We start from the raw sequence: 26,821 nt of genomic DNA, 5'->3' as shown, positions 1-26,821 counted from the left end.
ATTTTCATAAATAAATACATCTCAATATCATATTTCAGAGCAATTAAAAAACAATATAAAACGCATTATAAGTGCAGAATCATAAGTAGTAAAATGTATCAATTACTATCCCAACTCTGTGAAAGTGCAAGAGTAGGAAAAGTGCGGGATAGTGTGCTATTGCTAGTTACTATTCTAACTCCAGGTAAGTGCATATTGAGAGAAAGTGCTGGTTAGTGAAAAAGTGCCAATTACTATTCCAACTCCGTGAAAGTGCATGAGTAGGGAAAGTGCTGGATAGTGTCCTATTGCTAGTTACTATTCTAACTCCAAGTAAGTGCATATTCAGAGAAAGTGCTGGTTAATGAAAAGGTGTCAATTACTATTTCTACTCTGTGAAAGTGCATGAGTAGAAAAGTGCTGGATAGTGTCCAAGTGCCATTTACTATTCTAACTCCAAGTAAATCCATATTCAGAGAAAGTACTGGTTAGTTAAAAAAAGCCAATTACTATTACCATACCATGAAAGTGCATGAGTAGAGAAAGTGCGGGATAGTGTCCTATTGCTACTCACTATTGTAACTCCAGGTAAGTGCCTAATCAGAGAAAGTGCTGGATAGTGAAAATGTACCAATTACTATTCCTACTCTGTGAAAATGCATGAGTAGGGAAAGTGCTGGATAGTGTTAAAGTGCCGCTTACTATTCAAACTCCACATCATTGCATATTGAAAGAAAGTGCAGTATAATAATAACATGTGCCATATTTCTAAACATCCTTAAAGGTAAATGCTTTTCCCCCACATATATAGAACACCCAAAAAAATGATAGATTTTCTAAACATTGAACACCTTTTGTAATTGTTTTCTTCACAGCCAACCAGAAAGCACTCCAAGGCACAGATCAGCAAAAAGCCAGCCGATACCAAAACTATTTTCAACAGTTTTTCAAAAAGAACCTTCCAAAACACAAGGTAATTTTCATAAATAAACACATCTCAATATCATATTTCAGAGCAATTAAAAATCAATGTAAAACCCATTATAAGTGCAGAATCATAAGTAGTAAAATGTATCAATTACTATCCCAACTCTGTGAAAGTGCAAGAGTAGGAAAAGTGCGGGATAGTGTCCTATTGCTACTTACTATTCTAACTCCAGGTAAGTGCATATTCAGAGAAAGTGCTGGTTCGTGAAAAAGTGCCAATTACTATTCCAACTCCGTGAAAGTGCATGAGTAGGGAAAGTGCTGGATAGTGTCCAAGTGCCATTTACTATTCTAACTCCAGGTAAGTGCATATTGAGAGAAAGTGCTGGTTAGTGGAAAAGTGCCAATTACTATTCCAACTCCGTGAAAGTGCATGAGTAGGGAAAGTGCTGGATAATGTCCTATTGCTAGTTACTATTCTAACTCCAAGTAAGTGCATATTCAGAGAAAGTGCTGGTTAATGAAAAGGTGCCAATTACTATTTCTACTCTGTGAAAGTGCATGAGTAGAAAAGTGCTGGATAGTGTCCAAGTGCCATTTACTATTCTAACTCCAAGTAAATCCATATTCAGAGAAAGTACTGGTTAGTTAAAAAAAGCCAATTACTATTACCATACCATGAAAGTGCATGAGTAGAGAAAGTGCGGGATAGTGTCCTATTGCTACTTACTATTGTAACTCCAGGTAAGTGCCTAATCAGAGAAAATGGTGGATAGTGAAAATGTACCAATTACTATTCCTACTCTGTGAAAGTGCATGAGTAGGGAAAGTGCTGGATAGTGTTAAAGTGCCGCTTACTATTCAAACTCCACATCATTGCATATTCAAAGAAAGTGCAGTATAATAATAACATGTGCCATATTTCTAAACATCCTTAAAGGTAAATGCTTTTCCTCCACATATATAGAACACCCAAAAAAATGATAGATTTTCTAAACATTGAACACCATTTGTAATTGTTTTCTTCACAGCCAACCAGAAAGCACTCCAAGGCACAGATCAGCAAAAAGACAGCCAATACCCAAACGATTTTCAACAGTTTTTCAAAAAGAACCTTCCAAAACACAAGGTAATTTTCATAAATAAACACATCTCAATATCACATTTCAGAGCAATTAAAAAACAATATAAAACGCATTATAAGTGCAGAATCATAAGTAGTAAAATTTATCAATTACTATCCCAACTCTGTGAAAGTGCAAGAGTAGGAAAAGTGCGGGATAGTGTGCTATTGCTAGTTACTATTCTAACTCCAGGTAAGTGCATATTGAGAGAAAGTGCTGGTTAGTGAAAAAGTGCCAATTACTATTCCAACTCCGTGAAAGTGCATGAGTAGGGAAAGTGCTGGATAGTGTCCAAGTGCCATTTACTATTCTAACTCCAAGTAAGTGCATATTCAGAGAAAGTGCTGGTTAATGAAAAAGTGCCAATTACTATTTCTACTCTGTGAAAGTGCATGAGTAGAAAAGTGCTGGATATTGTCCAAGTGCCATTTACTATTCTAACTCCAAGTAAGTGCATATTCAGAGTAAGTGCTGGTTAGTTAAAAAAAAGCCAATCACTATTACAAGACCATGAAAGTGCATGAGTAGAGAAAGTGCTGGATAGTTTCCTATTGCAACTTACTATTCTAACTCCAGGTAAGTGCCTATTGAGAGAAAGTGCTGGATAGTGAAAATGTACCACTTACTATTCCTACTCTGTGAAAGTGCATGAGTAGGGAAAGTGCTGGATAGTGTAAAAGTGCCGCTTACTATTCAAACTCCACATCATTGCATATTGAAAGAAAGTGCAGTATAATAATAACATGTGCCATATTTCTAAACATCCTTAAAGGTAAATACTTTTCCCCCACATATATAGAACACCCAAAAAAATGATAGATTTTCTAAACATTGAACACCTTTTCAAATTGTTTTCTTCACAGCCAACCAGAAAGCACTCCAAGGCACAGATCAGCAAAAAGACAGCCAATACCCAAACGATTTTCAACAGTTTTTCAAAAAGAACCTTCCAACACACAAGGTAATTTTCATAAATGAACACATCTCAATATCATATTCCAGAGCAATTAAAAAACAATGTAAAACGCATTATAAGTGCAGAATCATAAGTAGTAAAATGTATCAATTACTATCTCAACTCTGTGAAAGTGCAAGAGTAGGAAAAGTGCGGGATAGTGTGCTATTGCTAGTTACTATTCTAACTCCAGGTAAGTACATATTGAGAGAAAGTGCTGGTTAGTGAAAAAGTGCCAATTACTATTCCAACTCCATGAAAGTGCATGAGTAGGGAAAGTGCTGGATAGTATCCAAGTGCCATTTACTATTCTAACTCCAAGTAAGTGCATATTCAGAGAAAGTGCTGGTTACTGAAAAAGTGCCAATTACTATTTCTACTCTGTGAAAGTGCATGAGTAGAAAAGTGCTGGATAGTGTCCAAGTGCCATTTACTATTCTAACTCCAAGTAAGTGCATATTCAGAGAAAGTGCTGGTTAGTTAAAAAAAAACAATCACTATTACAAGACCATGAAAGTGCATGAGTAGAGAAAGTGCTGGATAGTGACCTATTGCAACTTACTATTCTAACTCCAGGTAAGTGCCTAATCAGAGAAAGTGCTGCATAGTGTAAATGTACCACTTACTGTTCCTACTCTGTGAAAGTGCATGAGTAGAGAAAATGTGCTGGATAGTGTTAAAGTGCCTCTTACTATTCAAACTCCACATCATTGCATATTCAAAGAAAGTGCAGTATAATAATAACATTTGCCATATTTCTAAACATCCTTAAAGGTAAATGCTTTTCCCCCACATATATAGAACACCCAAAAAAATGATAGATTTTCTAAACATTGAACACCTTTTGTAATTGTTTTCTTCACAGCAAACCAGAAAGCACTCCAAGGCACAGATCAGCAAAAAGACAGCCAATACCAAAACTATTTTCAACAGTTTTTCAAAAAGAACCTTCCAAAACACAAGGTAATTTTCATAAATAAACACATATCAATATCATATTTCAGAGTAATTTAAAAACAATGTAAAACGCATTATAAGTGCAGAATCATAAGTAGGAAAATGTATCAATTACTATCTCAAGTCTTTGAAAGTGCATGAGTATTAAAAATGCGTGATAGTGTCCTATTGCTACTTACTATTCTAACTCCAGGTAAGTGCATATTGAGAGAAAGTGCTGGTTAGTGAAAAAGTGCCAATTACTATTTCTACTCTGTGAAAGTGCATGAGAAGGGAAAGTGCTGGATAGTGTCCAAGTGCCATTTACTATTCTAACTCCAAGTAAGTGCATATTCAGAGAAAGTGCTGGTTACTGAAAAAGTGCCAATTACTATTTCTACTCTGTGAAAGTGCATGAGTAGAAAAGTGCTGGATAGTGTCCAAGTGCCATTTTCTATTCTAACTCCAAGAAGTGCATATTCAGAGAAAGTGATAGTTAGTTAAAAAAAGCCAATCACTATTACAACACCATGAAAGTGCATGAGTAGAGAAAGTGCTGGATAGTGACCTATTGCAGCTTACTATTCTAACTCCAGGTAAGTGCCTATTCAGAGAAAGTGCAGCATAGTGTAAATGTTCCACTTACTATTCCTACTCTGTGAAAGTGCATGAGTAGAGAAAATGTGCTGGATAGTGTTAAAGTGCCTCTTACTATTCAAACTCCACATCATTGCATATTGAAAGAAAGTGCAGTATAATAATAACATGTGCCATATTTCTAAACATCCTTAAAGGTAAATGCTTTTCCCCCACATATATAGAACAACCAAAAAAATGATAGATTTTCTAAACATTGAACACCTTTTGTAATTGTTTTCTTCACAGCCAACCAGAAAGCACTCCAAGGCACAGATCAGCAAAAAGCCAGCCGATACCAAAACTATTTTCAACAGTTTTTCAAAAAGAACCTTCCAAAACACAAGGTAATTTTCATAAATAAACACATCTCAATATCATATTTCAGAGCAATTAAAAATCAATGTAAAACCCATTATAAGTGCAGAATCATAAGTAGTAAAATGTATCAATTACTATCCCAACTCTGTGAAAGTGCAAGAGTAGGAAAAGTGCGGGATAGTGTCCTATTGCTACTTACTATTCTAACTCCAGGTAAGTGCATATTCAGAGAAAGTGCTGGTTCGTGAAAAAGTGCCAATTACTATTCCAACTACGTGAAAGTGCATGAGTAGGGAAAGTGCTGGATAGTGTCCAAGTGCCATTTACTATTCTAACTCCAGGTAAGTGCATATTGAGAGAAAGTGCTGGTTAGTGGAAAAGTGCCAATTACTATTCCAACTCCGTGAAAGTGCATGAGTAGGGAAAGTGCTGGATAATGTCCTATTGCTAGTTACTATTCTAACTCCAAGTAAGTGCATATTCAGAGAAAGTGCTGGTTAATGAAAAGGTGCCAATTACTATTTCTACTCTGTGAAAGTGCATGAGTAGAAAAGTGCTGGATAGTGTCCAAGTGCCATTTACTATTCTAACTCCAAGTAAATCCATATTCAGAGAAAGTACTGGTTAGTTAAAAAAAGCCAATTACTATTACCATACCATGAAAGTGCATGAGTAGAGAAAGTGCGGGATAGTGTCCTATTGCTACTTACTATTGTAACTCCAGGTAAGTGCCTAATCAGAGAAAATGGTGGATAGTGAAAATGTACCAATTACTATTCCTACTCTGTGAAAGTGCATGAGTAGGGAAAGTGCTGGATAGTGTTAAAGTGCCGCTTACTATTCAAACTCCACATCATTGCATATTCAAAGAAAGTGCAGTATAATAATAACATGTGCCATATTTCTAAACATCCTTAAAGGTAAATGCTTTTCCCCCACATATATAGAACACCCAAAAAAATGATAGATTTTCTAAACATTGAACACCTTTTGTAATTGTTTTCTTCACAGCCAACCAGAAAGCACTCCAAGGCACAGATCAGCAAAAAGACAGCCAATACCCAAACGATTTTCAACAGTTTTTCAAAAAGAACCTTCCAAAACACAAGGTAATTTTCATAAATAAACACATCTCAATATCACATTTCAGAGCAATTAAAAAACAATATAAAACGCATTATAAGTGCAGAATCATAAGTAGTAAAATTTATCAATTACTATCCCAACTCTGTGAAAGTGCAAGAGTAGGAAAAGTGCGGGATAGTGTGCTATTGCTAGTTACTATTCTAACTCCAGGTAAGTGCATATTGAGAGAAAGTGCTGGTTAGTGAAAAAGTGCCAATTACTATTCCAACTCCGTGAAAGTGCATGAGTAGGGAAAGTGCTGGATAGTGTCCAAGTGCCATTTACTATTCTAACTCCAAGTAAGTGCATATTCAGAGAAAGTGCTGGTTAATGAAAAAGTGCCAATTACTATTTCTACTCTGTGAAAGTGCATGAGTAGAAAAGTGCTGGATATTGTCCAAGTGCCATTTACTATTCTAACTCCAAGTAAGTGCATATTCAGAGTAAGTGCTGGTTAGTTAAAAAAAAGCCAATCACTATTACAAGACCATGAAAGTGCATGAGTAGAGAAAGTGCTGGATAGTTTCCTATTGCAACTTACTATTCTAACTCCAGGTAAGAGCCTATTGAGAGAAAGTGCTGGATAGTGAAAATGTACCACTTACTATTCCTACTCTGTGAAAGTGCATGAGTAGGGAAAGTGCTGGATAGTGTAAAAGTGCCGCTTACTATTCAAACTCCACATCATTGCATATTGAAAGAAAGTGCAGTATAATAATAACATGTGCCATATTTCTAAACATCCTTAAAGGTAAATACTTTTCCCCCACATATATAGAACACCCAAAAAAATGATAGATTTTCTAAACATTGAACACCTTTTCAAATTGTTTTCTTCACAGCCAACCAGAAAGCACTCCAAGGCACAGATCAGCAAAAAGACAGCCAATACCCAAACGATTTTCAACAGTTTTTCAAAAAGAACCTTCCAACACACAAGGTAATTTTCATAAATGAACACATCTCAATATCATATTCCAGAGCAATTAAAAAACAATGTAAAACGCATTATAAGTGCAGAATCATAAGTAGTAAAATGTATCAATTACTATCTCAACTCTGTGAAAGTGCAAGAGTAGGAAAAGTGCGGGATAGTGTGCTATTGCTAGTTACTATTCTAACTCCAGGTAAGTACATATTGAGAGAAAGTGCTGGTTAGTGAAAAAGTGCCAATTACTATTCCAACTCCATGAAAGTGCATGAGTAGGGAAAGTGCTGGATAGTATCCAAGTGCCATTTACTATTCTAACTCCAAGTAAGTGCATATTCAGAGAAAGTGCTGGTTACTGAAAAAGTGCCAATTACTATTTCTACTCTGTGAAAGTGCATGAGTAGAAAAGTGCTGGATAGTGTCCAAGTGCCATTTACTATTCTAACTCCAAGTAAGTGCATATTCAGAGAAAGTGCTGGTTAGTTAAAAAAAAACAATCACTATTACAAGACCATGAAAGTGCATGAGTAGAGAAAGTGCTGGATAGTGACCTATTGCAACTTACTATTCTAACTCCAGGTAAGTGCCTAATCAGAGAAAGTGCTGCATAGTGTAAATGTACCACTTACTGTTCCTACTCTGTGAAAGTGCATGAGTAGAGAAAATGTGCTGGATAGTGTTAAAGTGCCTCTTACTATTCAAACTCCACATCATTGCATATTCAAAGAAAGTGCAGTATAATAATAACATTTGCCATATTTCTAAACATCCTTAAAGGTAAATGCTTTTCCCCCACATATATAGAACACCCAAAAAAATGATAGATTTTCTAAACATTGAACACCTTTTGTAATTGTTTTCTTCACAGCAAACCAGAAAGCACTCCAAGGCACAGATCAGCAAAAAGACAGCCAATACCAAAACTATTTTCAACAGTTTTTCAAAAAGAACCTTCCAAAACACAAGGTAATTTTCATAAATAAACACATATCAATATCATATTTCAGAGTAATTTAAAAACAATGTAAAACGCATTATAAGTGCAGAATCATAAGTAGGAAAATGTATCAATTACTATCTCAAGTCTTTGAAAGTGCATGAGTATTAAAAATGCGTGATAGTGTCCTATTGCTACTTACTATTCTAACTCCAGGTAAGTGCATATTGAGAGAAAGTGCTGGTTAGTGAAAAAGTGCCAATTACTATTTCTACTCTGTGAAAGTGCATGAGAAGGGAAAGTGCTGGATAGTGTCCAAGTGCCATTTACTATTCTAACTCCAAGTAAGTGCATATTCAGAGAAAGTGCTGGTTACTGAAAAAGTGCCAATTACTATTTCTACTCTGTGAAAGTGCATGAGTAGAAAAGTGCTGGATAGTGTCCAAGTGCCATTTTCTATTCTAACTCCAAGAAGTGCATATTCAGAGAAAGTGATAGTTAGTTAAAAAAAGCCAATCACTATTACAACACCATGAAAGTGCATGAGTAGAGAAAGTGCTGGATAGTGACCTATTGCAGCTTACTATTCTAACTCCAGGTAAGTGCCTATTCAGAGAAAGTGCAGCATAGTGTAAATGTTCCACTTACTATTCCTACTCTGTGAAAGTGCATGAGTAGAGAAAATGTGCTGGATAGTGTTAAAGTGCCTCTTACTATTCAAACTCCACATCATTGCATATTGAAAGAAAGTGCAGTATAATAATAACATGTGCCATATTTCTAAACATCCTTAAAGGTAAATGCTTTTCCCCCACATATATAGAACAACCAAAAAAATGATAGATTTTCTAAACATTGAACACCTTTTGTAATTGTTTTCTTCACAGCCAACCAGAAAGCACTCCAAGGCACAGATCAGCAAAAAGCCAGCCAATACCAAAACTATTTTCAACAGTTTTTCCAAAAGAACCTTCCAAAACACAAGGTAATTTTCATAAATAAACACATCTCAATATCATATTTCAGAGCAATTGAAAAACAATGTAAAACGCATTATAAGTGCAGAATCATAAGTAGGAAAATGTATCAATTACTATCTCAACTCTGTGAAAGTGCATGAGTAGGAAAAATGCGGGATAGTGTCCAAGTGCTACTTACTATTCAAATTCCAAATAAGTGCATATTGAGAGAAAGTGCTGGTTAGTGAAAAAGTGCCAATTACTATTTCTACTCTCTGAAAGTGCTGGATAGTGTCCAAGTGCCATTTACTATTCTAACTCCAAGTAAGTGCATATTCAGAGAAAGTGCTGGTTAATGAAAAAGTGCCAATTACTATTTCTACTCTGTGAAAGTGCATGAGTAGGGTAAGTGCTGTATAGTGTCCTATTGCTACTTACTATTCTAACTCCAAGTATATGCATATTGAGAGAAAGTGCTGGTTAGTGAAAAAGTGTCATTTACTATTCCTACTCTGTGAAAGTGCCTGAGTAGGGAAAGTGCTGGATAGTGTTAAAGTGCCGCTTACTATTCAAACTCCACATCATTGCATATTCAAAGAAAATGCAGTATAATAATAAGATGTGCCATATTTTTAACCATCCTTAAACGTAAATGCTTTTCCACTTCATATATAGCACACCCAAAATATGAAACATTTTCTAAACATTGAACACATTTTCAATTTTTTTTCTTCACAGCCAACCAGAAAGCACTCCAAGGCACAGATCAGCAAAAAGACAGCCAATACCCAAACGATTTTCTACAGTTTTTCAACAAGAACCTTCCAACACACAAGGTAATTTTCATAAATAAATACATCTCATTATCATATTTCAGAGCAATGTAATAAAAATGTTAAACGCATTATAAGTGCAGAATCATAAATAAATGTCTCTTTCTAACAAAACTTCATGTAAGTGCATGTTCTTAAAAGTGCAAGATAGTGAAAAATTGAAAGTTATCATTCTAACTTTTTAAAAATGCATAAGTAGGAAAAGTGCAGAATAGAGTCCAAAAACTACTTAGTATTCTAACTCCTGGTAAAGGCCTATTCAGAGAAAGTGCTGGTTAGTGAAAAAATGCCAATTAATATTCTAACTCCGTGAAAGTGCATGAGTAAGAAAAGTGCAGGTTAGTAAAAAAGTGTCAATTACTATTCCTACTCCATAAAAGTGCATGAGTAGAGAAAGTGCTGGATAGTGTCCAAATGCCACTTACTATTCAAACTCCAGGTAAGTGCATATTCAGAGAAAGTGCAGGATAGAGAAAAAAAGGCAAGTACTATTCCAACTGCATGAAAGTGCGTGAGTAGGGAAAGTGCATAATAGTGTCCTATTGCTTCTTAGTATTCTAACTCAAGTAAAGTGCATATTCAGAGAAAGTGCTGGATAGTGAAAAGGAACAACATACTATTCCATCTCCGTGAAAGTGCATGAGAAGAGAAAGTGTTGGATAGTATAAAAGTGCCACTTACAATTCTAAGTACAAAAAAGTGCATTTTTAAGTTAAAATCTGCATTAAAAGCAGATATGTATTTCAAAATATGTGTAAATAAGAAAATCCAAAATGTGTGTATCAAAATTATAATATAATTTATATTTCCTTTTTTCAACAGGAAATGGCAAGCCAAACTACTGCAACTTATACCAAATCTAGAAAAGGGAACAGACTGCTTAAACATTGTGGGTATATATACTGTAATGAGAGGCTAAGTGAACCAAGGAGACATTGGAGGTGTGTACAATATTATACAGCCCATTGCAGCGGCAGAGCGGTTACTGTTGGTGAGATTGTGGTAAGAACCACAGAACATAACCACTCTGCCTCTGCAATGGAGATTGAAATACGCGATACTATCAATGAAATGAAAGATATTGCATGCACCTCCAATCAAACTCCTGGTCAGATTTTGAGAGAGGTTGCACAACATGTCCCTGGACATGTTGCTTGTAATATGCCAACAATCCCAAATTTGCGTAGAATAATTCAAAGAAAAAAGCAGGCAAGTAACACACAAACTGTTACTCCTCAAACTTTTGCTGACATTGTAATTCCTCATGATTTAACTCTTTCTTTCTCTAATGAACCTTTTCTACTGTATGATAACCAAAACCCTCTCAAACGCATGTTAATATTTAGCACTCCCCGTAACCTTTTTAAATTAGAAAATACGGAAATTTGGATGATGGATGGGACGTTTAAAAGTACGCCCCATCCATTCACCCACATTTACAGTATTCATGCTCAAATTAATAATAATGTAGTTCCTTTAGTATACAGTTTGCTACCAGATAAGCAATCTGCAACCTATACTGAGTTCTTATCAGTTATTAAAGAAAAAACTTCTGGAAAAAGTCCTAGGAAAATCATATTAGATTTTGAATTGACAATGATGAATGTCATCAACAAATTGTACACGGATACCCAAATTCAGGGATGTTTTTTTCATTTTTCCCAGGCATATTGGCGTAAACTTCAAAAAACATCCCTGGTTGCAGATTACTCGTCTGATAGCAAATTACAAGTAGAACTAAAAAAATTAACTGCACTTTGTTTTGTACCACCTGATAGTGTAGATGACTACTACACAGCAATTTCAGAGTCAGAATATTTTGTAGAAAATGAGGAAAAATTGGCACCCATTTTAAATTATTTCGAAGACACATGGATTGGGCGTCTAGGCAGATCGGGTCGCAGGAGGAAGCCACGTTACCATGTGGAGTGGTGGAATTGCTACTCAACCTGCTTAGAAGGTGGTGCAAAAACAAATAATGCCATAGAGGGATGGCATAACTCCTTCAGTCACACGATTGGCAAACACCATCCTAATTTCTACTCTTTCCTGAAAACTTTGAAGAAGGAGCAAAGTTTTCAAGAAATGAGACGTGCTCAGGCATTGTCAGGTATTCTAAACCCACGTCCTTCAAGGCAAACAAAGGAAATGTCTAAGAGACTATTGGGTGTACTACAACAATTTTCGTTGTGTGTGGCTTTGGACTACCTAGAGAATGTTGCTAATATTTTACATTTTTAACTATTTTTTCTCTAACTTACTTTCCTGCTTTGCCCTAAATTAATTTTTTAATTTTTTAATTCATTTGACATTTTTTCGAACATTTTTTAAATTATTACTTGTCGGGTTCCCTTACCTTTTTTTTAAATTTTTTTTTCAAACTACACCTGTTAAAAATAAGAAAAATTACTTTTCTTTTCTCTTTCAAAAGAAGAAACCCCTTACATAATAGTTTTTTAAAATCTTTTTCAAAACTAAAATGGAAATAATTTTCATTCAATTTTTTTTAAATGTTGTAAACATTTTGAACGTTCCAAGAAAATATATGCTATAGAAAATGACACCCCTTTATTTTAGAAAAGTGATGCTGGCTTGTGAAAAATTATATTAGTAAACTGGTACTAATATCAAAAAATATAGGTGTTTATTTATTATATTTTTCAAAATTTTCTGTGCTATTTCAAACAGAAAAAGTTTTTTAAAAGCTAAGATATTTTTTTTTCTAAGCTTAAATTTAAAGCATTTTTGTTTGTTTTTAACAAATGTTCCCAAAAAAATTTGGTCTTTTCTAACTATTAAATTATGTAAAATGTCATTATTTATTTCACAACAACCTAACTGCAGTATTTCTCGCTAACTAAACATCACCATCCTAATTTCTACTCTTTCCTGAAAACTTTGAAGAAGGAGCAAAGTTTTCAAGAAATGAGACTTGCTCAGGCATTGTCAGGTATTCTAAACCCACGTCCTTCAAGGCAAACAAAGGAAATGTCTAAGAGACTATTGGGTGTACTACAACAATTTTCGTTGTGTGTGGCTTTGGACTACCTAGAGAATGTTGCTAATATTTTACATTTTTAACTATTTTTTCTCTAACTTACTTTCCTGCTTTGCCCTAAATTAATTTTTAAATTTTTTAATTCATTTGACATTTTTTCAAACATTTTTTAAATTATTACTTGTCGGGTTCCCTTACCTTTTTTTAAAAAAAATTTTTCAAACTACACCTGTTAAAAATAAGAAAAATTACTTTTCTTTTCTCTTTCAAAAGAAGAAACCCCTTACATAATAGTAGTTTTTTAAAATCTTTTTCAAAACTAAAATGGAAATAATTTTCATTCCATTTTTTTTAAATGTTGTAAACATTTTGAACGTTCCAAGAAAATATATGCTATAGAAAATGACACCCCTTTATTTTAGAAAAGTGATGCTGGCTTGTGAAAAATTATATTAGTAAACTGGTACTAATATCGAAAAATATAGGTGTTTATTTATTATATTTTTCAAAATGTTCTGTGCTATTTCAAACAGAAAAAGTTTTTTAAAAGCTAACATAATTTTTTTTTTCTAAGCTTAAATTTAAAGCATTTTTGTTTGTTTTTAACAAATGTTCCCAAAAAAATTTGGTCTTTTCTAACTATTAAATTATGTAAAATGTCATTATTTATTTCACAACAACCTAACTGCAGTATTTCTCGCTAACTAAACAACCTAACTGCAGTATTTCTCACTAACTAAAAAAATCTAATTGGCATTTTTACGAAATAATAATTACTACTTGCAATGAAAATCATTTTTTTTCCAATATGTAAACAATTTCTTTCTTAAATAACGGACCTCGATGTCAACTCTCTCAAACAAAACGTAAACATGAAAATGTAACCATATCAATCAATTGAAAACATTTTTCAAAATTCTCTAAAAAGCAAACAAACGAAACCTTGCATGGTGTTTGTAAAACGAACTCTCTTTTAAATCCAAAAAAACCAGTTTTCTCTTATACAAAACAAGCCAAATGCAATCAGTTTTCCCAAAAATTGTTTCTAACCTTTCCTATCTGTGTTCATCTAATGAAAAGAATCCAAACATATCTACCACTACACAAAACATATTACGTTCAAAATGTATACAACATATATCATCAATATATGTTTACAAACATATTTACCCTTTATTTTTCCCGTAAAATAACCCGACGATGGCATATAACAGTGAAATGTTCGGCGACATGTTGAAATGTAATCAAAACAACTATTAGTTTAATAAGCAACCTCTACTTAACCTCTCATTACATTATATATATCTTTTTAACTATGTTTTAGTGTAAATTAAGTTTGAAAAGTTTCCTACCTTTAGCGCAGATCAGCTTCCTGCTACTTCCAGCAATCGGAAAATCCAAGATGGCGGCTTGCGTCGACGTTAACGTGAAGACGTCATCCAAAAACATCAAAATAGAAAATGGACAATTACATTATAATGTATAATATGTTTATATTAATTCCTAAATCTATTATTTGTTAATAAAAAAAATCATAAAAATATTTGAAATTGAAATAAAAAAATATATATTTTTTTTACATTTAATTACATCAATAAACAAAATTTAAATCGAACTAAATGTCGTTTCTACTTTTATTATTTTTATTTTTAACGTTATTAATTAAAATAAAGTCATCAAAAATTATGTTTTTTATCACTTACCATTTGTCTACCCTTATTTCCTTCTTCTCCCTCCTGCATCAGTTGTTTTAAAACCATACGAAACTGTCCCGCGGATCCCATTCAAGTCGTCATCGAAATAAATGAAGGACAAAACGCTTCATTGAAATCAATACTAAAGCGTGGGAAAAAGTATAAATATGAATATAAAAATGATTAAAAAAATATTGTTATTTGTTAAAAAATATTATAAACACTAAACAATATTTTATTGATTTAATTATTACTAATGTAACATTCTACAAAAATTAATTCTATTTTTAAGTAACAACCAGAGTATTAATACTTGATTTTTTAATCTTCTTTACTTTTTAATATTATTTAATATTTAATTTAAAGTACCAAAAAATAATGTAATAACAAACATGATATTTATGTTGTAAAAAGTACCTGAGTATTAATACTTAATTTATAATAAATAATTTCCTGAATATTAATACTTCCAACATTTTTAAAATACGAATAAACTAATTAAATATATATATATATATCTAATACAATTAATAAAATTATAAAAAATATATATTTATCTTAATACCCCCATAAAAATTATATTAAATTTTTTAAACATACCTGAATATTAATACTTCATACTTCTTCTAATAATCACTAACTATTATAATTATTTTTATGTTATATATAAAATTTAATTATTTTTAAAAACAATAAAAAATTATTACTAAATAAATAATAATTAAATAAAATTAATATATAAATAACTATATATCTGAATACCCAAAATCTTCTAATAATCACTATTATAATTATTTTTATATTATATATAAAATTTAATTATTTTTATAAACAATAAAAAATTATTACTAAATAAATAATAATTAAATAAAATTAATATATAAATAACTATATATCTGAATACCCAAAATCTTCTAATAATCACTAACTATTATAATTATTTTTATATTATATTTAAAATTTAATTATTTTTATAAACAATAAAAAATTATTACTAAATAAATAATAATTAAATAAAATTAATATATAAATAACTATGTATCTAAATACCCAAAATAAATTTTCAAAATTAAAATACGATGTAAATACATGCGTTGTAATAGCACTTGCGTTGTAACACCATGCGTTGTAATAGAAATTACGTTGTAATACCTGCGTTGTAATAGCACTACGTTGTAATAGTTGCGTTGTAATGGATGTTCCCCGACTAGAGACCATGGCCCACCCCATCCACAGGATAAAGAACGCAGGTCCAGGGATGATGTTCCCATCCGGCAGTGCCCGGCCAATAGGTTTGATGGGTACGAAGTAACACGCACTTATTACAATGATGATTATGATGAAGTTGATGAGACAGGGTCCTACCAAGCATAGGACAGCCAGGAAAGGGGTATTACCAGAGTGCAAATTCCATTGGATCAAAGGGGCCCGTATGTTCAAATGTCAGTTGTGGGGAAATATCAGAATTTTCTTTTGGCGACTGGGGCCACCAGGTCTTCTGTTGCACGTCTGTCAGTCCCGGAGGCACCCCTTTCTGGCAATATGAATATCTACGTGGGTTTTGCAGGAACACCTGTGACCAGCCCTGTCTCTGAACCCCTTCCTCTCGATATTGGCCCTGCACATGTTGATGCTCCCTTGGTTCTTACTACAGGTTGCAGTGAAAACTTGTTAGGCATGGATTTACTGAAAGCTCTCTATGTGACCATATCATGTAGTCCCCAAGGTGTATCGCTAACGATTTCCCCCACCGCAGCTTCCTATATGTATCTATCCCATCCCCTCCCACCAGAGTTGCAGTCTTTACCTTCCTCCCTCTGGGCATCATCAGACACTGATGTAGGGTGTCTCAACATATTCCTTCATGTGGTATGCATCCAGCCAGGTGCACTTCTCCCCCGCCTTCGGCAGTATCGACTGCCCGCGGAAGGAGAAATGGACCTTTTAACAATAATATCTGAATTAATGGACAAGGGTGTAGTGGAGGAGACACGTGGCAATATCTGTAACAGTCCCATTATTCCCGTTATTAAAAAGACCAATGGAGATGCTCTCTCCCCTAAAATATACAGATTTGTAATTGACCTTAGAGCCCTTAACAAAATAAAAATCTCCCAATGTCCTGTTGTACCCGACATTACAGCCCTCTTAACGATGGTCCCTTCTGATGTAACGCACTTCTCTGTCATAGACCTGAAGAATGCTTTTTTCAGCATTCCTATACATCCTGACAGCAGACATTTTTTTGGTTTCTCCCTTGGTGTCGGGGCTTTAGATTTTGCAGCGCCCCTCAAGGTTTTACTGAGAGCCCCAGTTTCTATAGTCAAGCCCGAAAATGTCAACTAGATTTCTTTGAACTCCCTGATAATTCCACACTATTACAATATGTAGATGACCTCCTCATTGCTGGAAATTCTGCCCCAGCATGTAAAGAAGCTCCTCTCTGTTTGTTACGCGTCCTTGCCCTCCATAATCACAAAGTCTCTTTGAAAAAGCTTCAGTTTTGTCAAGAGAAAGTGACCTAGTTAGGTCATCTCCTCTCGAAGGAGGGAAGGCAGCTCGCCGCTGATCGTGTAGCCATTATCAATGCTATGACGGCCCCACAAACACAAAAGCAGGTGCCACCTTAGATCCTGTTGCAAGGGCTCTCCCAGGATGCTTTCGGGCAACCGCTGCAGCCGTCCTCCTGGTCCGTCAGAGTGCGGGGATTGTCATGAACTCCCCCCTGACTCTGATGGTCCCCCATTCTGTAGATACCGTCCTTAATAACACCAAGACACTGTACCTCACTAGCGCACGACTCACAGGACATGAACTGACACTCTTGGCCAGCCACATTAACATCAAAAGATGCACTGAACTAAATCCCGCCACATTACTCCCACTGGATACTCAGGATGCACGCTTAGAACCACATGACTGCATATTAAGGACAGAGGAAGAGACGAAGGGACGGGTTGACTTACAGGATACCGCAATAGCGGAACCAGAAGGTACACTGTATGTGGACGGATCATGTCTCAGAGGGTCAGATGGTAACACCTCAGCCCCTACGCCCTCACGACATTAGGGCGAGTAGTAGAAACAGCTCAGATTCCGCAGTGCTCCGCTCAAGCAGCAGAATTAGTGGCCCTCACTAGAGCTTGTGAGTTAAGCAAAGGGATGACAGCCAATATTCCTTCAGGGTGGCCCACAACTTCGGGAGGTTGTGGAAAGAAAGGAATTTCCTTACTTCCCATGGGACTAAAATGCAACATGGCCCCCAATTCACCGACTGTAGACTCCCTGACACTCCATGGAAAGGTGGCCATCGTAAAATGTAAGGTCCATAAGAAAGTGACAGATGATGTTGGGAAAGGCAATGCCCTGGCTGACCAGACGCCCAGACAAACAGCTCTTAGAAAAAGGGAAGGAATGTATGTAGGAAGTCCCGCTAGGTGGGTGGCAGACGAGGGCATGGTTGAAAACACAGTACAGAGTGTGATTAATATTCAGTCCATACTACTCCTGAGGAACTAAGGGTGTGGAAGGAGCAATTAGCAAAGGAGGGAATTGATGGTTGTTGGGTCCGTACGACTATGGAAAGACAATGGATGTTACCTGACAGTCACGTGGAACTAGTAGTTACGATGGTCCATGGTCCTGCTCACATCAGTGCAAAAGAGATATGTAAACTGTTGGAACCTACATGGTACAACTCTAAGATACCAGCATATGCTGACAAACTGGTTAAAACATGCATGATTTGCTAAGGTATAACCCAGGAAAAGGCACAGTTACTCCTAAGGGAGGATTCTCTCCTCCTACCTTCCCTTTTGAAGGCCCAACCCGTCAAAGACTTCACCGCTATCACGACTGCCAAAGTACTATTAAAGGAGTACCTCCCACGATTCGGTTTGCCCTGCTTGGTCTGGAGTAGCAATGGGACACACTTTACAGCCCAAATTATGGAATATGTCTGTACAGCATTGGGTATAAAACAAAGATTTCATGCAACTAACCACCCCCAGTCAGCAGGTCTAGTGTAGGTATACAATGGCATCCTAAAAACTAAAATGGCCAAAATAGTAGCTGAGACAGGTGTCACTTGGGTTGATGCTCTGCCCTTAGCCCTACTGTCCACAAGAACAACGGCCCACACCAGGATAGGGCTATCTCCCCCATGAAATTGTGTTTGGGAGACCTGCCAATGTATGGGGTGTCCCTCGGCCTAAGAAACTGTCTGATGTTGAAATTATCTGTACAGTCTGACTAATACCTTCCATACTCTTTATCACCAGGTGCATGAGGCCATACCTGACAAAAGCGAGGGCCCAGGACATGTTATCCAACCTGGTGATTGGGTCCTGATCTGGAATTTTCAACGGACCAAGAGCTTTGAGCCCGGCTGGACAAAACCTCGTCAGGTGTTACTAGCCACCCGAACCGCCGGGAAAGTAGAAGGTCCGAAGAATTGGGTGCATTCATTGCACTGCAGGCGTTTCCATCTGCCCCTCCCCTATGATTAGTGGGTGAGGGAAGGACTAGGAGACTCAGAAACAGAAACAGTCCCGACGTATGTCCCATTCAGCGATGCCAGACTGCATTCTACATCTACGGAAGCAGAGAGTGACAGCATACTGAAAGGAAGGGTGGAACCCTCCCTTAACTCTGTGCAACACCAAGAACAATTGTATCCCGACCATACTGTCCCTACTTCCGACCGATACAACTTGCGCCACTGGGGGAAGGCTTGCCCTTGACTTCGCCAAGTACCTAAAGGCTGTAAGGCTGTGATCTTCCCCGGCTGAGAGTAGTGCTGGTGTGTCAGACTAAGGTAAGTCATAAGGGCCCTTGGCACCTGCGCCCAGTGAAGCAACCACAATCACAGACAGCCACTAGAGGTCCCTGGCTTACACAATGGCCGCCGTCCAAAACACCTGAATCCAGAAACAAGGTATCAGCCTCCGACATAGTAAATGCTTCATGGTCACTGTGGTGACGCTGTTTGTCTCCCTTATCCTGTCTATCCTTGGTTGGCTGTTACTAATCTACCATCCTGTTACCTCACCAACTCCTACTCGACTCCTGCAGAACACCAGTATTACATGTTACCAGCCCACGAGTTACCCCGCCGTGCAGAATTCTTCAACAACACCTTCATCCAAATGCTGCATCATCACCAGCTGATCATGAACACTTCCAACTGCTGGGTGTGTGGACTGGTGCTGCATTCCAGGATACACCCTGTCCCATTCTTTCCCTACCCCTTTTCCATCTCTGGGTATTGTCTTGCATGGTGGATGTTGATGCAGGAGGCCTACACTGTCAATGGTACTGCCAATTCTGCCATTGGAACATTTCGGGATGACTTCTGGCGGAACAGATCCAGCCATGCCAATGCTCCTTTTTGCCCGACCAATTCATCCACAACGCTACTATCACCAGATGAACTCAGTGAGATGGTAGTATTCAACTCAACTAATCGACAAACATTTTCCAGATTCCGCACATGAAGGATACTGCCTGAGGAACGAGACACTGTGAATGTCATAAATTTGCAAGGCCGTGTCTGCATTCATGGCCTAGGGACTAAGAAAGTTGGTACCAGTACGTGTGATTTCACAAAAACTTTAAACTCTACACCCCCCCTCAAAGCTGGTGGCATCCCCCAACACCTATTTCATCTGTGGCACTGCCGCCTACACCTGGCTCCCCCGTAACTGGTCTGGTACCTGCTATTTTGCCTTCCTCCTTCCACCAACTTATTCAACCCATGGAGGTTACCACCTGTCAATGAAGGGCGCTCTGCGCCGCTCACGTAGGGGTATCATATTAGCAGAGGATACCATAGGCCAGAAAACAGGGGACTTCTTTAAAGGTTTCCTTCCTTTCTGGGGCCCCATGGCCAACAGTCGGGCTGCACGAGGAATGACCAGGGTCCTTGAAGCCACCATCACAGTAACAGCTGGTGCCCTCTCCAACATCACTGCAGAGCTACAGGCCTCATAACGCTTCAGAACAGAATGGTCCTAGACATCATCCTTGCTGATCGTGGTGGTGTATGTAAATTGATCAGCTCCAGCTGCTGCGTGTACATCCCAGACAACGCATCTACAGTGTACGATGCCATCCAACGTCTGCATCGCCTTTCTTCGCCAGTGGGGGTGGAAGATCCTCATCTTCCTTGCCTTGGGAGTAACTGTCCTGCTCTCCTGCTGTTTGCGCTTTCAGTCTCTGCCAATGTGCAGACACTGGATGGTGTGTCCAGACCATCAAGCCTCCGCCCTCTAACATTCACAATACCAATATAATGATGATGCTCCAGCAAGAAACGGATTGCCTTATGAACATTGACATTTCCTAAAGTATTTGCCACTCAATGGCAAAAGGAGGGTCTGAGGAAAAGTGTTCTTCTGATCTGCATCATTTGTACTGGGACTTCATTGCTTTTTCATTGCCTTCTCGTGTCAAACACTTCCACACGACCCACCTGGTCATTTCTGCTGATGCCTGAGGAAATTCTAACTGACACAACAAAAACCATCTTGCAGCCTGCATTTCTGCCCAGGAACTGTCGCACACCCAACCCTCCCAGACAGGCTTATCTCAGAGGCAGTGTGTAAAGCATTTGTGAACACATACAGTAATCAAGCAACAACACTACAGATTGACAACACACGGGTTTTATATAAAAAAATAAGTATTCTTGATATAGACTTATCACAAGACCACAAATGACAAAAATCCACAATACTGTACTTAAAATGATAGGTTTTACTTAGTTCTCTTTAGTTCTTAAAATGCGACACTTTGAGTCAATGTACCTTACGATGCGTTACGCTTTCACAACGAAAGTGTTGCAGCATTGGAAATGCGGCAAAGTTCTGGTACAAAGAAATAAAGATGTGAAGTTCTTCCAGATGCGGCACGCTTCTTCGATGATGCGAGAAGTCTCGATTCGATGCGTCAGCTGCAGCGGTGACACCCTTGTTCCCCGATGCGAGGACAACAGCTTCGGCGGCGACACTCTTCTCTGACATTGCAAGACGGTTCCGCGCAATGTGACAACTGCAGCGGCAACACCTTTGTTCCGTGATGCGACGACAGCAGCTCTGACGGCGGCACGCTTCTCCGTGGATGTGAGGAAAAGTGTTCTTCTGATCGGCATCATTTGAACCGGGACTCAATTGCTTTCTCATTGCCATCTGGTGTCAAACACTTCCACACGACCTACCTGGTCATTTCTGCTGATGCCTGAGGAAATTCTAACTGACACAACAAAAACCATCTTGCAGCCTGCATTCCCGCCCAGGAACTGTCGCAACCCCCCCCCTTCTTTGCAGTTCAACTGAAAACCACAAGACACTCACACCCTGAGTAAATGATTTGTTTTCCATCTCCTGCTCCTAGCCTGGTAAACATCCTTGACACCGTGATCAGGTTATCTGGACAATGGTCTGACTGCTGGGCCTTGATCAGGGTGATTAAACAATGACTTGAACGACTAGGCTTTGATCAAGGCACTTGAACAATGACCTGAAAGACTAAGCCTTGATCAAAGCCGAGTGAACAATGATTTGTGTACCAAGCCTTGACCAGGTCACCATCTACAAACACCGTCTGGATCTGGTTATCAACTGCAAATACTGCACTGTTTAAACAATGAACTAACAGCCAAAAGACTGGGATGAAAAAGTATAAAAGGCTTGTAAGCTGCAGAGTGAAGCAGCAGCCTCCTCTGTCTTGTCTCTGACTAGCTTGGGACTCTGTTCCATAGCCCGGGCTATTGAATCAATCTGGGTTCCTCCTGCAGACATAGGCTCCTGTGTCTCCTTTTACTAAGCATGGACGATATGGAAGACTTGCGCAGTTCCCCTGCCGCTGAAACCCAGTAAGTGGGTTTAACCGGTTCTTCAGATGCGAGGCACTTTTGTTGATGTGGTGCAATATGACAGCTACAGCGACGACATCCACAATGTGATGGCAGCAGCAGCGACATGCTTCTCCTACGTTGTGAGACGCTTCTCTCAATGCTGTGCAATACAACAGCTACAGCGGCGACATCCAAGATGGGACGGCAGCAGCAGCGACGGCGACACGCTTCCTCTTCGTTGCGAGACACTTTTCTCCTCTTGAGTCGCGCTTCCAGCTCTTGCAACACGCAGTCCCTCCGAAGGCCCCAAAACAGCAGCAGGCACTTCCAAAGCACTCTGGGGAGCAGGGGGTTGAAGTCTGTTGTCCCTGAGACTTCAGCAGGAGGCAAGCTCTGTTCCAAGCCCTTGGATATCCTTACAAGTTGAAGATAAAGTACACAAAGTTCCTTTCTCATTCCTTTGGCAGTCAGGCAACCACTGCAGGCCAATTCCCCAAGCAGCACTTCAGCTCAGGGATAGTCTCTCCTCAGTTTCATCAGGTTTCTCTCCTCAGTAAAGGTTTCTTCTTGTTTGTCCAAAAGTGATCTAATTTCTCGGGATCAGGGTCCCAATATGTATACCCCCAAATACTTTGTCCTCTGAGGGCAGAGGCGCCTTTGCCCAGTCCAAACCGGTTCTGGAGCACTTGGTTTTCATGACTCCTTCTTTCCTTTCACAGTGCAGGGCAGGAACATCAGACGCCCCACAGGAGGTAGAGCCAGCATTGTGGAGGGAACGCACAGCCCTGGAGCACTGTGTTGACATCATTCCTTCTCTTCTTTCACAGTGCAGGGCAGAGACATCAGCCGCACCACAGGAGGTGGAGCCAGCATTTTGGATGGCAGGCACAAACCTATTCAGGTCCCAGGTGCCACTCTTCCCACCCAACTAGATGCAGATCTCGGATGTACCATGTTACTCCGCATACTTTTACTCCGCATACCGTTACAACGCGGTATTTACAACGCATACCATTACAACGCATAGCGCTTTGGGGTGCTGGATAGTGGTAAGTATAATTTACTATTCTAACTCCAGTCCCCGTGGACCCTAGGGAAGGTGTTGGATAGTAAATTATACTTATTCCCTATCCTAGAGCGCCCCCCAGCGCAATGCGTTGTAATGGTATGCGGAGTAAAAGTCGCGTTGTAATGGTAGTGCGGAGTAAAAGATGCGTTGTAACGGGTGTATACCGCAGATCTCTCTATTCACCACTGGGCTGACTCATTCTGTCTCCTGGAATCCCTCAGCCCTGTCACTCAAACTTCATACCAGGAATACACAACCTAGATGAGGCAGGCTTGGATAGTTAGACAGGAAAATACCTACTTTCGAAAAGTGGTATTTTCAAACACAGAATGTAAAAATCAACTTTATAAATTCAGGTACACTAAACTCAAATTTCTACCATGTTCCCTGAGTCAGTTAAGATTATAAGATGTAATACTCTAACTGCCTATTCTGGCCTATGGAGAACAGGTAGCCTTGCAATAGCGAAAAACGAAAATGGCTGTAATTCACTATTAGGACATGCCAAGCACATCAGGGCTTGTCCTACCTTATACTTACAATGCACCCTGCCCTTGGGCCTACCAGAGGGGTGTCTGATATGAAGAATAGGTTAAGGTTTAGGGACTGGCAAGTGGGTGCACTTGCCCAGTCAACATGGCAGTACCAGACTGCACATAGGCTCTGCAATGGCAGACCTTAGTCACACTTTTACAGGCTGCTCCTGTGGGTGGCACAACCAGTGCTGCAAGCCCAACAGCAGCATTGGTTTACAAGCCCTGGGCACTCCTGGTGTACTGTACTAGGGTCTGACAGGTAAACCAAACCAGCCAATCATGGAATCAGTAATTCATGCATTAATTTATAATAGGGGGAGCATATGCACTTTAGCACTGATCAGCAGTGGTAAAGTGCCCAGAGTCACAAAACCAACAAAAAACAGGTCAGAGAAAATACAGGAGGAAGGCAAAAAGTTCAAGGATGACCCTGCAAAAAGGGGCAAGTCCAACAGTGCTCTAGGAGATGACCTTTAGAAATCGGTCTGCTCCTTTCTCCACACTCGTGCTTGTGCTGGCATTCACCTTGCAGGAGCGAGCAGTGGCACGCGTGCTAATTGAAAACATATGGCTCTCGCGCCGCCGCTGCTCGCTCCCACAAGGTGGAGGCCAGCACAAGCACGAATGCTTCAAATTCCAGCAGGCAAACACAGCACACCTCCCCTACTTGGGATCAGGTTACTGCGTCAGCGTCATTAAACACAGCGCGGGCCACACTTTTTTCCCTCACAAATTCGAGTCGCCGTCACTTTTTCATACAACATACATTTCACTTACATATTTCTGTTTTGATTTCGTTTTCAAACATAGGTATTGTTTCGGTCTTGTATTATTATTTTAGCCCCATCCTTTCTGAATTATTTATTAAGTTTTGATATTTAACATTTGGGCAGACCGTCAAGTACAGGAGTCTATGCCTGGCCCCGGGGGAAGCACAGTCACAGACTAGTCTTCTCCCGGGGTCATTTGCGCGAGGCTAGGACCAGGTAGGGGGAAGGGGTGGAGTTAGGGGGTGGGTATAAGAGAGCAGGGGAGGAAGGGAACTTCCTCTTCCTGCACTCAGCACCATCGGGAGGGGATTGTTGAAAGGGAAAGTGGAGAGCAGTTTAGTGTTAGGCCGAGGGTGTGTTTTTGGACGTGGAGTTTCAGGTTGGCAAGAGGAGCGGACAGCGAACCTGTTGTGGTTTATAGGAGTCACTAGTCGGTGACTCAGGTGTTGCCGGTGGCCTCAGGGCGTGATGTCGGGCTTGTCTCCTGATGAGGTGAGGGCGGCGCTGCAGCTGCAGGGGCGCGCGGGGCGGGAGGATCTCCTCCGGCCCGGCGTCCTGGGGGAGACGTGGGTGGGCTTTACCAGGGCCCCGCGGGCGGCCTAGGCTGGGGTGGCGGCGGCGGTTCTTGCATGCCAGGAGGACCCGCCGCCGCCGGGAATGCAGGCGGGTGTGAGGGGGCAGGGCCCGCCAGGAGGCAGTGCGCGGAGGCAGGCGGAAGAGCCTGCCTTTGCATGTAGTCTTTCCTCAGTTAGAGTTTACGTCCCCAGGGCCGAGCGGGGCAGAACGTGCACGGGTGCTCCCAGGGGCGCAGCTAACAAAGACTGATGCTGGCTAGGGCGGCCCGAAGGGGGCGGGGCCTTCCGTTTTTCAGCGCGGAGGTGCGCGTTTGGGTCTTGATGTAGAGGCGGTGGTGGGGGCAGGTGGGGTGGGAGGCCCATAATTTCAGGCTGCTTTGCAGGTGCCTGCACAGTTGGAGAGGGAGACAGATGGAAGGCAGAGGGAGGACTCTCCCCTGGACCTCTCTGCGAGTTCCAGGGTTCCCACCCTGGCCCCTGTGGGGGTTCTGGGTTGGAGGTCCAGGCAGCTGTACAGGTGGGAGAGGCTACGCAGGGCTCATCAGTGGTGGGGGGGAAGCGCAACAGGGGGGATGCAGGGATGATTATTGCCGCCTGGAGTGGGGTACCAGGTCTACTGCCCACCCACTCCCCTCCCGAGTTGGGGAGCATTGGCATGGTAGGACAGGATCCGGGAGCAGCGGCTGCTTGTGCAGCTTAATGAGGCGAGGTGGGCCGAACAGACTGCGGCCCGGGTTGGCGCGGTGTGGGGGGAGGAGCTGGAGGGGCCCCCGACTCCTACGTCCGAAGAGGAACAGTGGGCAGAGCAGGAAGAGGCGGCCAGGTTGGCGAAGGGAAAGAAAGGGAGTGCAGGGATGGCCGGGATGGCTTTGAGACCCGATGGTGCCGGGGCCCACTCAGGTTGGAGCGACCTGGGGGGCGGGTCGGGCACCAAGTCAGCGGCTGTCTGCAGAGTTCGGGGTGGCCTGGCGGGGTGTAAGATGGCTCGGGGACACCGGCTTGAAGCAGCAGGGCAGTCCGCGGCAGCCATCCCTTCGATGCGGGATCGGGCAACTGCGGCGTGTGTGTCTGGGGGGCAGGGAGTGCCTGCAGTGAAGAGTAAGGGTGTGAAGAGGGCTGTGAAAGAGGTGTTGGGTTAGCCTGTGGATGTGGATCCGGTGGTGGAGTTGGATTATTAGGATAAGTCTGAGGAACTTGAGGATGGGGAGGTGAGGGATGACGGGCACTGGACGGGGGGAGTGAAGGACAACAGCGGCCTTGGTGTCTTGCAGGTTCCTAGGTCATCGAAGGGCAAGGAGAAGGCGGAGGCGGCCAAGGTCTCGACCCCCAGAGGACGGCCCGGAGAGCTGCATTCAACGCTAGCAGGTGAGGGAACCTGGTCGGCTGCATGGGATGGTGGACCTAAAAGGAGTAAGAAAAAAGCGTGTAGGTTGGTGGGCGTGGGGAACGGGTCTGTCCGGGAGGTCGGGGCCACCAAAGGGGGGTTTGCCATCGGGGGAAAAGCTGATGGATGGTAAGTCGGTTTCTACGGCAGGGGTGCAGACTGATAAGGTGGACGGTAAGGATGATAAAGAGGACAAGAGCAGTGATAAACATCAGAAGAAGCTCCCCTATATGGGGCTAGCTATGACCCTGGGGTCTCATTTGTCTGACAAGATTAA

This window comes from Lissotriton vulgaris, chromosome 7 (genome assembly GCF_964263255.1).
Source record: "Lissotriton vulgaris chromosome 7, aLisVul1.2, whole genome shotgun sequence".
Taxonomy (NCBI): domain Eukaryota; kingdom Metazoa; phylum Chordata; class Amphibia; order Caudata; family Salamandridae; genus Lissotriton; species Lissotriton vulgaris.
The sequence above is the reverse complement of the archived record's forward strand: the minus strand, read 5'-3'. Positions refer to the sequence as shown.